The following is a 12,783-nucleotide window of genomic DNA, read 5'->3' on the forward strand; positions in this document are numbered from 1 at the left end:
TCCAACAAGAATTGTTTCATTGAATTTCATTGACCCAGTGAAAGCTACAGGCATCATTCTGGGGAAAGGTGTCATTTAAATGGATTTGTGGCAGGAAGGAGAAGAATAGGAGGAAGACAAGAAAGTGTAGGAAATACATAGTAGACATCAAGGGACGGAAGTATCAGAAGAGAAGTTTCCTTAATTCTGCAAATGTGAATCATTCAACTTCCTCAGTCATACTGTGTTTTCAACCTGTTCAGTAAGGCTTCTCTACTGAAGCATCATCTTCTACCGCCTTGCTATTGTCCTTTCTCAATTGTTGTCAATGATGTCTAAAAAGTACCCCCATTCAGAATTCTCATTCTGAATTAATTAAAAAGAAGGAGGTAACTGAAGAAATAAAGTATACTAAGTAATAGAGTAAAACCTACTGGAAAGTTACTTTCTCTCTCTCTCTTTTTTCTTTTATGTCTGATTTTTGTTTTTCCTTAGCCCAATCTTTATGTTTCATGTCTAGGCAGGGCTCTTTCTTGATACATGCCTAGAAAACCATGGATCAAACCTTCTTATATGCTGGATATACAAAAGGGAAAAACATAGCTTTCCCTGGGTAAATGGCACTCATTTATGACATTTATGGCCCTTTACAAATAGTAACAGACTTGAATCCTGAGTGAAATACAGTGTACTGTTTGAAGTAAAAGGAAAGGGATTAAGAGCAGCCAGGAAGAAGTAAAACTGTGAATGGAGTAGACAGGGAGATCCTTCACATTAGTCTTCTCTGTTGGTTAGGATTTTTTTCTGTTTGTTTTTCTACTTTTGCTCTTTGCTCAGACCTTTGCTCAATGACACAGAAAGGTTGCCATGGGTCATGATGCCAAAGATGAAAAAGAACCCAGGCACACCCTAGTACTCATGGTAAGCTTCACAGTCTTTCAGGACCTACACCTTAACAGTAGAACTCTTACAATTGTGTTTCACTTTCATCCACTTTTTATGAAAATTTACAATAGAAATAATTATATGATTACGTGAGAACTTCATGTTGCATGATGGCATTGATAAACATAGTTTTGAGTTGATTTGTGTTTACAGACTAAACCAGATTGTTTGTAAAGCTCCAAAAAAGATTATAAATATTTTTCAGAGGAAGAACGTCAAGTACACAAAGGCTGAGTAAGTAGCCTAAAGTCACTTCCAGAGCTGGCATTTGAAATAAGACCTCATAGACACAGGTCAGTGAGCAATAGTGATGGAATCTGCCTCTATTTTAGTATGGTAATCAAGATTATATGATTCTCGTAAGAGTTCCATTTTAATTTGTCCTGCATGGATAAAAAGCAATTTAAATTGAGAAATAACAAATATATTATTCTATATAAATAAAAAATGAAATAGAAAAAAGGTCAGAGAAATCACTCAAGCAAAGAAATAAAATTTTCACTAAACCAACAGTGAGTCTTTAATCTGGAAAATGTTACTTTGCCCATATTGATTCCACAGGAAAAAATGGCTTGAATTCTGGAAGGAGAAAGCTACCACTTTAAGTTTCCAGAGAAATGGAAAAAAAAAAAAAGTTGCTGATCTTCTGGTCTTAAAATAAATGCATCATTTAATAAGCAGTTATCTTGTCATTTAAACAGCAATCTTCCGAGTATATTTTAGCTACAAAGTGCTCTCCTAAAATATGCCAAACACTAAACTTTTTTTCATATATTCCAAAGAATAATTAGGTGAGCTAAAACTGTACTTACTTACATCAAATGTACATAGAGTTCCAATCTATGTCTTTATGATTTAAAAAAAACCCAAAACACCCATTGAAGAAAACAAATGTAAAAGACTGGACAAGATGGAATAAATACTCAGTCTTGAACACTGAATTAAACATGCTATTAAGAACAATAGAGAGGGCAGATCACAAAGGATAGAGACTGAGATAGTTAGCAGAGAATAAAAACAGAGAACATTGGGATGTGGAGGGGTTTACAGAGTGCACTGGAATAGTGTTAGACTTTCACTAACACACACAAAATTATATATTTGTAAGGGTATTTAGGACATCACAGGTGGGTAAAAATGTAAAGATTCTCAGCAATATGCGCAGGAAACTAAAATAAGGCAAAGGGATTATAATTTTACCTTTTTTTTTTCTCTAGAATAAACCTCAAAATATAGTAGAAAAATTAAAGCATATAAAAATCTTTTTTCAGATATCATAAAGGTAAAAGAATTGTTGTTTTGATTGAAACTAAAAAAAATCCAATAAGACACACATAGCAAATCAACATCAAAACAACAGGTATCTTGTTTTGCTTTGTTAGCACGTTAGTACTCAATAATTTCATGATCAAAATTAATGAGATTTACCATTCCCTAATAGCTACCTGTCAGCCAGTGAATACTTGAGGTTGTTCTTTGTCATGATGATTCACAGGACAGAAGGTAAAAATTGAATTATTCATATTGAATACCTGGGAGTTGCATGTATTCAGTAATTTAGGAGATCAGAATTGTAAAATATAGAATGCGATTATTTATTTTTGGGCACAAAGACTATGTATTAGCTCAAGGTTGTATAATTTAAGAAATATTTCTTTGAAAGTTGATCATAAACAAGAAAGTTAGAAAGTGAACAAACAAAACACCAAGCTGTTTTTTTAGGGTCTTACTTGCTCTTGAGAAGCACATATTAAGACTGAATTTTAAGACGAATTTTATTTGTAACCAGGAACAAAAAAAAATTTAGTCAGTGCTACAATCACTTAAATGCTGTAAAGTCAGTATTTAACGGGGTTTATTATATAATCTATAAGATCTCATCTGTTAGATAATCTCGTACCACCCTTTTTGTCTAGGAGAATCAGGGCACTATAAGTATTTCAGGGATTTAAGTACACTTCATATTTCTCAGAATCAGGCAGAGGACATGAGGGGACAAGAAAGAAATGTTTTTTATGACAGACTCTTGCATCAGATTCTGCAAATTTTACTTTTTGGACTACCATATTTCACTTTCTTGAAGGGGAAAAATTCTTTCCCCTTCAAGTTAATACTTTTTATGAGCTCTAACACTAATGTATTTGTTATGGTAGCAGCATATTAAGGTGGCTTATGTTGTGTTTATTTTACACCATTAAATTGACATCTGTATTTGTTTAACTGAAAAATTAAGTCTACTGATATCCTGAACAAGGAGATAAGATATCGGTTTTTATTCTGCTATGGATAGCAGAGGTAGAAAATAGTTTATGTGAGGCTCTTCTCAGATGTCTTGATCTTTGCTGGAATGGAACAGAACATGTTTGAAATCTTCCCATGACCTCTTATCTTTCTGGGAGATAAATCAATTTCTACAGGTTTCTAAATTACTCCAAGATAATCTTTAGATTTACCTCTGTGCAGGGCCAAAGCGTTCACAGAAAAATTGGATAATACCTTCTTTAGCTGTTTTGTCACACATAGTCCTATCAATCCAGCAGTGGGTTACATATGGCAAGAAAAGTCAATGAAAATTTCACAATAATGAAGTTGAAAGAAGAAAAACCCCTCATATAATTAATTATTCTTCATGCTTCTCAATATCACTCAAATAATTCATTTTTTTATAAACCTCCCTCTTAACAGATGGAAATCACTGAGAAAAAATGGTGATTGAGTCATTCAAGCCACTTAGACTGATAATCATAAATTCTATCTTTTCTATCCAGTTTAATGTATATTATAATATGACAATCCATAGAAGCTATAAAACTCACCAGAAGCAAAAAAATCCAATACGTATAAGATATTACATAAAAGGCACTTAATTTAACTAATGTTCACTGTAACAGGAGTCACATACATAGCCAAGTAATAAAAGCAATACTATAATTGAAATAGATTCTACTGCAAGAGTTATAAAGTAAGAGGTAGTCTGAAAATCTCATGGAGAAGTTATTTAGATGCTTCACTTCCATTTAAGCAAATGAAGAACAATCTGACCAATAAATACAACACGGGAATCAAGACCAGTAATACTTTTCAGAAATGATTGATTTTTTTGTCTCTTGCTTTGTTATCACATTTTCTTTCCTCATGTACCCTCATTGTTCATTGTTTTAAGAAACAGCTAGATTTTGTGATAACTACCAATGTCCTATGCATATGTGTCCGACATGATGGCCCACTTCAGTCTGCTCTTCATCCCACAAATATATTGAAATGAAACCAAGAACATTTCTTTGAACTGTTTCAGAAGGAAAACTTTCTGGGGCAAACTGAAAAGATCAGCATATTTAGTGAAATGTAGATCTTTAAATTAGAAGTCAATGGTCTTAACCCAGATAAACAATTTTGGAAAACAAGAAAAGTCAAGCAGAGAAAGGATAGATGAAATTACTGCCTTACATCATAGTACTGCCAGTCCTCCCTTTCTGTCAGTATTGGTAGGTCTTTTTTAATTTTCTGGGTATTTATCCATGTTAATGTTTGATGGTGAGATACCATTCTAACGTCCTTAAAAACTCTTGAAGCATGCTAAATTTTGCTGACTGCTCAAGCCTGAAATACAGGTGTATATGTATATGTGTGTCTCTGTCTTTACATGTGCATATGTATGAAAAAACCAGTAAATTAGCATGTCATTAGCAGATAATCAGAAGGATCTGAGTTCCACAGCCATGCTCCCTCTGCCTAAGAAAGTAAGGAACATATAAAAGAGAGAAGGCATTATAACTGCATATCATCTTCCAGCTGAGAAGAAAGAAGGCTGAGTACAATAGCAAAACAATTCTTCAAGTACTTCTTTGATATTCTTTGTTTTGTAAGTCATCTCCATGTCACTGTGAGTCTCTTTTATGTTTCTTGAATATTCATACAGGCTAAACATTGCATGACAACATACTGTGCCAAATTAAATTAGTATCAAACACTGTAGTTGTATGAGGAAATGAATTATAGTAAAAGGTGAATAATGCACAACTTCAAAGATTCCTGCTTTTCAAGTAATGAGGACAGGCTGTGTGAACAATATTATCTTGTACTAAACAATGCACAACAGAAAATTCAGTAGCAATGATTTATCACCAAAAACTATGAGGAGAAGAGAGAATAGATCATTAAAATTTAGTCACCAAAATATCTTCAGCAGAATCCAAATAGAGAAGGATCTCCTTCTACTACGGAATAGTGCTAAAGCTTGGGGGTGTCCTTGAAACTGAGAAAAGTGAATTTTAACTGGACTGTACTATAGGTTTTTCACCTGTTTTGTGATGTAGACTGGAATATGTCCTAAAGTCAAGGACAGAAACATTACTGAAAATATTTCAATATGTATCCTAAATTTTATCCTAAAAATGTATCCCTCAAAGAACAAATATTTAAAAGCACACTGAATTATTTCTGAATATTCTATTTCTAAATGATTGCTACCAAACCTACTGCATTATTTATTAATTTAATAATCTATTCAGTGTTTGTTACACTTATTTAATAGAATTAAATAATATGTTGACATTTGGTATATAAAATCAAAATATAATATAGATATGTTTTCAATTTTGTGTCATTCCTTATAGGAAAATTGTTATTTCCTTTTTGGAACTAGGTCAGTACCAGTATCTTAGGACAAAATCTGATATCACTCAGTCATTATTATCTGCTTTTTTGGTTATGTTGTCAGTGGAACAGACACAGAGAAAATCTATGGCATATGGACACCCCAGGGTCCATGTTTCTCTGTTACAAAGACCTCAGACAAGGCTGCATTCTCTCTCACTATCTAACCCCAAAATACATCCATTATATGACAGATGACATTCAGTAAGCATCCTGGAGATGAGCACAAGAACACACCCAGCTGGTTTCATATCCTTTCAAAGTGTAAGCTAAAGAGCTCTGCACTGGAACTGACTGTACTGGCCTAGTTTGAAATTCTTCAGATAGTACCTGGATTCATAAAGAGACAATGCTCTAGAAAATTTCTGTGTGAGAATATTTTCCCTGTTTGTTTTCAGAATATTGTTCAGAATATGTGTGTGTGGTTTTGGCAATGTAAATATCTAAAAATCTGATGCAATGACACAAACTTAGTACGAGAATTGTGCAGTTGGCAGTATCTACCTAAAAACTACTTTACGGAAGGCAATGTGTTTATCCTGACCATTCCTGAAAGCTTGTTAGTCTTTTTAAGTGTTTACATTAAATACTAACATATTTACTTTAAGGAGTTTGCTTATGACATTAATTAATGGCAAATAATGTCAATGGAAAAAAAAAAACTAGGTGACACTGCAGACTTTAACAATGCTTTCACTGAACGCTTAATGTAGGATTTGATTCAGTCGAGGATGGAGACATAGTGAACATGTCCTGGGGCAGAAGGTAGAGATTAAAACATTTATTCATTTTTACTCAAAATTAACTTGTCCATTACTTTCTAGTTGCTTGCCAAAACCTGGGGTAGATAAGGAAACTGTATAACTCTATAAACTATAGGATACCACATTTATTTCACAAGGGAGGTTCAGAAGGAGAAAATTGGAAATAAAATTTCAGATTAAACTCAATGTAGATAAATGTGAAGTGATTGACATACATTCATGTGTACGTATACAGAAACACAGTACACAAATATGTACAAGAGAAATCAAAATTTAAGAAAATTACTTCTGAATTGACTATTCCCTATCAGGAACAGGATCTTGGGTTCTGACAATTCTGCGAAGCTCAGAATTCAGCAGCAAGAAGAAAAGCTAACCAGATGTTGGGATTACAGACAAAAATATTTCTTTCACAGAATAAATATATGATTCAACCATGTCTTGAATACTGTCTTTGGTTTTGGATCTGTCGCCACAAAATATTGTATAGAGTTTAAAAAAAAATCAGAACCGGCAAGGAAGTTTGACAGTATGGAGTGGCATCCATACGAAGAAGAATACAAATAGTCCAGAGTTCTCGAGTGTGGAAAAGTGGCAACTAAAGAAAGATATTTGTGAATGGTGTCAAGATTGTTCACAGGTATTAACTGTTCACTGCATCTTATGTTACAGGTATTAGAAAGCTCAGACTACCAAGTTAGTCAGATCCCAATTTAAAACAAGAAGGAGGGAGTTCATTGGAAGCTGGAGCAGACAAGAGCAATTCCTTGACAAGTTGTGGTGGGGGAAACAGTTTTCCCACTGAAGTTATAGAATGGTAAAACCCCAGGGGGTGGTGACCCTTGAGGTTTTACCCAATGAGCGCTTCTGCAAAATATAAACATATCACAAGTAGACGGGGAGAGAAGATAGTGGTAGTGGTTGTTGGAGAAGTAGCCATGTTGTAAGGCCACGAGGAGAAAGGGTAGGAACCCCCGCTGGGGGGCTGCAGGGACTTGGAACAGTGTTAAACTGGACTGAGGTCTGTGACTGAGAAGCTGGAAGTTTTTTTTCTCCACTGTGAGCAGCAGAAGGGGCAGTAAAAACAACACTGGCCAGAGAAAGTGGCAGAGAGCCAGAAGAGATAAGGAGCAGCAAACAGCATGCAGCCAAGGAAGACACAGAGTTGTCTGAGAGAAAGAGAGCCAGCAGCAGAGAGAGCAAGATTAGGCTCTACAGAGACTGGGGTAAGGACTGAAACCAAAACCCCCCAAACTCCTTGGAGACCCCTCCGAGAGGGACAAAAAGTGGAGACAAAAGCAAAATTTTTTTTTTTTTTTTTGGTGGCATTGATAACAGTAGATTTTACTGTTAATCATTAAGAGTACATTTTCAGGGGAATGTCCTCATAGACTTTGAGTTATGAAAAAAAAGAGGAAAAATAAAAAGGAAATGCATGAAAGCTTTCGGGAAGGAATATATCAGAGGGTATGAATCTTCAAAAGTAATTCCAAGTGAAGAAATGGACACTATCAGGAAGACTGGTGCTATGTTGACTCCACAAATAACACATCACTGATGTGTCAAGCCAATAAAGGCTCTCACTGTAGGTCTTGGAATGAAGTGCTTTAGAGACTGCAATGGCACTGTGCCTGACTCTTGGTTGACCAGGAGTTGAAGGAACCAATTTACAAATATTAAACAACTTAATCTTATTTGTAACAACTAATTTATACTCTCATCTTGTACTCCTTTCCTTCAGTGTTGAGCTAAGATGATTAGCAATCTGTAGGGGCATGCAAAAATGTATAGCAATGTATGAGATTTAATCACTGTTTGAGATTTGAAATTAAAAGAAACAGTTACATTTCCTTTAAAAATTGTCAGACCTATCACATCATTTTATATTCCAAATATACTGTTTAGTTAATTACAGTTTGTTAAATATTTTTTTTCACCTCAAATACTTAGAGCTTCAGATGAATCTTTACAATAAGGATTCTAAATTTCAATGTAATTTCAATATTGATTGCTTCAGTTATTTATACCTGAGTGGAATGAAAAATCGTTACTACTTTTATTAATGAACTGAAAAAGAAAAAGCAAACAGTGTATTAATTACATTTTCAGATTATACTAAATTAAGAACTGATGCAAAAAAAACAGTGAGAAATGAGCAATACACAAACATCTAAAAAATCAAGAAGTTAATTGCAGACTAGAAATAAAGTAACTTCAGCCTGCAAACCTGCATACAAGCATCTGTGGGGGTTAATAAACCAAAAACACAGTTATTTATAAAGTGCTTGGAATGCAGTAATAGTCAGTGGGAATATCTGCTCTAAATGGACAGTATTAGAAACAATGGAGCTTTTAGCTGCTTATACACAAATCTAATGTGATGGAGGAAAAGATTAAAAACCAGGGAATTTTATCTTCTTTAGTATATAAACCAATCAAATCAGAAGTCAAATGAATGAAAATGTCTTTCCGTATGGCTATATGTGGTCATTCATGCAGAATGTTTATGAAGTTCTAGGGACCTTATTGTCCAGATGACATCAGGAATTCAAGGAAGGACGATCACTTTCATTAGACATATGAACAATCTATGGGGAAAAATTAAAAATTATAATAGACATTCATTAGTTAAGTTGTAACTAAAAGATTAGGTACACAATTCATGTGGCATATGTAAAATTCACTTTTGTGAATTACATGTTGAATAAAATCTATGTATGTAATTTGCAGGTTGTATTTCTTTTGTGTTCTTTTATAGATAGCAAGGCAGGAGATTTTTTTCTCAAGATCGTACAAAGAAGCAAAACTTGAAAATATCCATGAGAAAAAGAATGTGAGAACTTTTGCAATGGAAGTGAACATGTAATTACTTGGAAAGTATCTTTAAAACATTCCAAAAGTGGTTCTTTGTAAAATGACAAATGTTTGGTTTTATTGATGAAGAGGAGTAAATCTTTGTATTTCTAGTTCATGGAGACTAAAGAGAGAAAAAAAAAGGATGTCATGTAACAAGCAATCAATTACATTGTGGTAGTGTCAAGAAATAAAAAAACAAAAGATAGTATACTAAAATGACCACTAAAAAAAAAAAGCTGCAAAATATCTATTTAAGTATTATCACTAACAATGAAGCTTCATTTTGCAAGTGCTCTAAGCAGATATTGAATTACAAGAACCATAATCCAAGTCTGTAAAAGATACAGGAATATACTCACTTACTTCCAAAAAGTCATGTCAAACAACTACTAAACTTAGGGACAGAGCTTTTGGTGTCCACACAGATGTACTCCACATTCCTCCAGAGTCATTTAATAGTCATGTGTCCCAAGTCAATGTATATTTCAATACTTCTTTGAACACCTAAAATTTAGACTGCAATTAGTTCTTTGTGTTAGATTAAATGTCTTCGGCTCCTGTATTTTTTGGTATCAAATTTATTTCTAGTTCTGTGGTCACATGCATCTTTGTAAGTCACTTTTCTGCCCATATCGGTACACTTTCTTATAAGTGTTGTTACTTGATATGAAGACTCATTTTTATTTTATCTAATTTTTATTCCTTACATGAGAATCAAAGTATCTTTATTTAAACAAAGTTTTCCCGACTGTTCTACATATGTTTGTGAAAGAAAGACATATGTTTTGAACAAACATATGTTTTGATTCAGATTCATGTTTCCTAACTGTTCAAGATATTTTGTTTGTTAAACAGAGGTTTAATTCTTCTTAGCAAACTCCTCCTCAATATCCTGAGGAAGTTGTATGTATGTTTTTTATTTCCCATCATATTTAGATTAGCAAAATATGTTGACATACTGTCTTCTTAGAACACACACGCATGCACTGGAAGAGTAACAGCTTCCCAGGAAGATCAAGAAGATGGAGAATCGTGATATGAGAGAATACTGATAATAATAAGGTCTTACTCAAATCCAAGTATCTGAAACAATACGAAAGAGATTACTGAAAAATACAGACCAATAAATGCTTTTTTTTATTTTAAATTTGCCCTTGCTTACATTTGCCTTTTTTAGATATAAATATAAGACCTATTGGGTTTCAGTGGAGTAGTAATCATCTATGTAACTGTACAGAGATGATAGAAGTTCCACGCATGTTGAATTTTGGCCCTTGGATTTTATCTCATTTTATCTGAACAGTAAAGCTGTAAAATGGATTAGCCTTCAATTTTAATGTAATATTGTAAAGTACAATAAGATGGTTCAGCGTGATAAGGTACTATTAAGTTTAAGGAGCTGTTCCTGGGATAACTCTGTGGTAAGTGACCAATAACTACAGGCCAGTATCTAATTTACTACATAGTTTTTCTTCTAACAAGTGGTTCATAGCTTCAGCAAGTATAAACAGTGGTGGATAGAATGGAAGAAGCTTTACACTTTTCAGATGTTTTAGATATCTACGGCATCCATAATAAATTTTTTTTGTCTTTCATCACAGATAACTGTGAATACTCACTTTTTCCATTAGGAATTGGTGTTTACTTAAGTTGAAATAAAGCAGAATACCTTCCTGAACTGAAATACCGAAAACTCAAACATCACAGACTTCTCCAATGTTATTTGATGCAACAGCAAACTAAGTTGAAGTTGGATACACATTATTTCATTTCACTTCTGTATTCAAAGTTACTTTTGGAGTGTCAGAATACCAAAAGCCTAAGACTTATTTTAATCATACAAAGCTAATCTTAGTTCTTTAGGAGTACTCAGAATAAATAAGTGGGTACAATCTGACATTTTATAAAATGTCCCCTGTACCTCTAGTGACAAAAATTGCACATGTATTTTATAATTACCACTTGAATTGTGTTTTCTTCTATTAAAAGTGTTCAAAATCAATGTTTATTTACTAATAATATTTTGTGACACCTTCTAGTCATAGGCCTCCATGACTACAGGCCTACAGGTCTTAATGTGCCTAACTGCTTACATGTGCATATAGTAAACATTGTTTGGTCCTGCAAAACAAATTATTTCTTTATATACTCATTTTTTTAACTATTCTATAAGTGAAAGTCTACTAAGGAAATTATTTCTTATGGTGCTTAATTTTCATCATTGATAATTTAAATTAAAAAAGGACTTGGTTGTCAAAAGGAGTTAACATAAAGTTTGAGTTCTTTGAATGTCACCTCTACATAACCTTGAACATGACAAATGAGGATTCGAAGGGCATTAATAATGTATAGGAAATGCAATTTATTTTCTGGCTCCACAGTCGTAATTAGGTTCTGATAGAGCCGTCTGTACCAATTTACTGAGAATCTTTTATTCAAAAAAATCCTCCACTTTTCCAAGAGTTTATCAGTCATAGTGAGAAGACATCAAAGCTAAGTTTAGAAGTAAAAGGATTAGAAAATTTTTGTAAGTTAGTTACCTTTATGCCAGTTATTGTCACCATTAGACAGGTAAGCCCAGTCTGCTTCTGACTGAAGAAAAGTATACTACAATTTATGTGGGAAGGACCAGCTTCTGTAATACACATATACATGTTGTGGTCTATATAACCCAAAAAATTAGAAACAAAAACCAGGTAGCAATAGCTTCTGTGCTAATATTTTGCATTTATTTGGTAGACTAAAATCCCCTAGTTATGAGGATGTCTTATTATGATGATTGTGATATTCACCAGAGCTGTGCCCTTTCATTTTATATTAGAATTACTTCTCAATTTTATGCACTTATGAAAATATTTTCTAGAAAGTATAATTACATATTGACTTTTTCTCCCTATAGTTGTTATGTAATTTTTAATGGTCAAGAGAAGTATTCATACACCATAATTTTAGGTGCACCACAAAAGCAGCTAATAATAAATCTTGTTTTCCTGATTTGCTGATAACTATTTTACATATGATAAAACAAGCACTATCCAATGTACTGAGATGTGCTCCTGCAGTAATGACTTTTGAGGAGAAACTGTGACCTGCTAGAATGCTTGCACTCAATAGTTCTCTCTCTTCTGAGCCAGAATAGGGGTACCAATCATAATTTTCAACAGGAATATTCAATTACAACATTAAAAAATTATGCCAGTACCCACAGGATACTGAATAAAAAAGACTTATCTCTTTAAACTAGATTTAAAAAAATTAATTAGTTAAATTATGTTAATCCTTGATTCAGGTAATGGGAAACAAAACTGGGGAGGTTGCAGCTAGTGGACAGCAGTTTCTCTCTGCAGCCACTTCCTTCATCACACTAGAAAAAAATTACTAGTTTTAGACTGGTGCAATGGTGATACTCTCATATTTTCTCAAAAAAATATCTTACAGAGAACATAGAGTGTGCCTTAGTTCCTCTAACAGATTTTCTTCTGTATCTGTCTATTTATCTGCAAAATTTCTGTTGTCACAGTAAATTGTCAATTACTAAAAGACAATTAGATTGGTTATTTTAACATGAACTTATAAATATTTC

Source organism: Manacus candei, unplaced genomic scaffold (assembly GCF_025592945.1).
Source record: "Manacus candei isolate 608988 ecotype Guabito, Panama unplaced genomic scaffold, ASM2559294v1 h1tg000011l, whole genome shotgun sequence".
NCBI lineage: Eukaryota > Metazoa > Chordata > Aves > Passeriformes > Pipridae > Manacus > Manacus candei.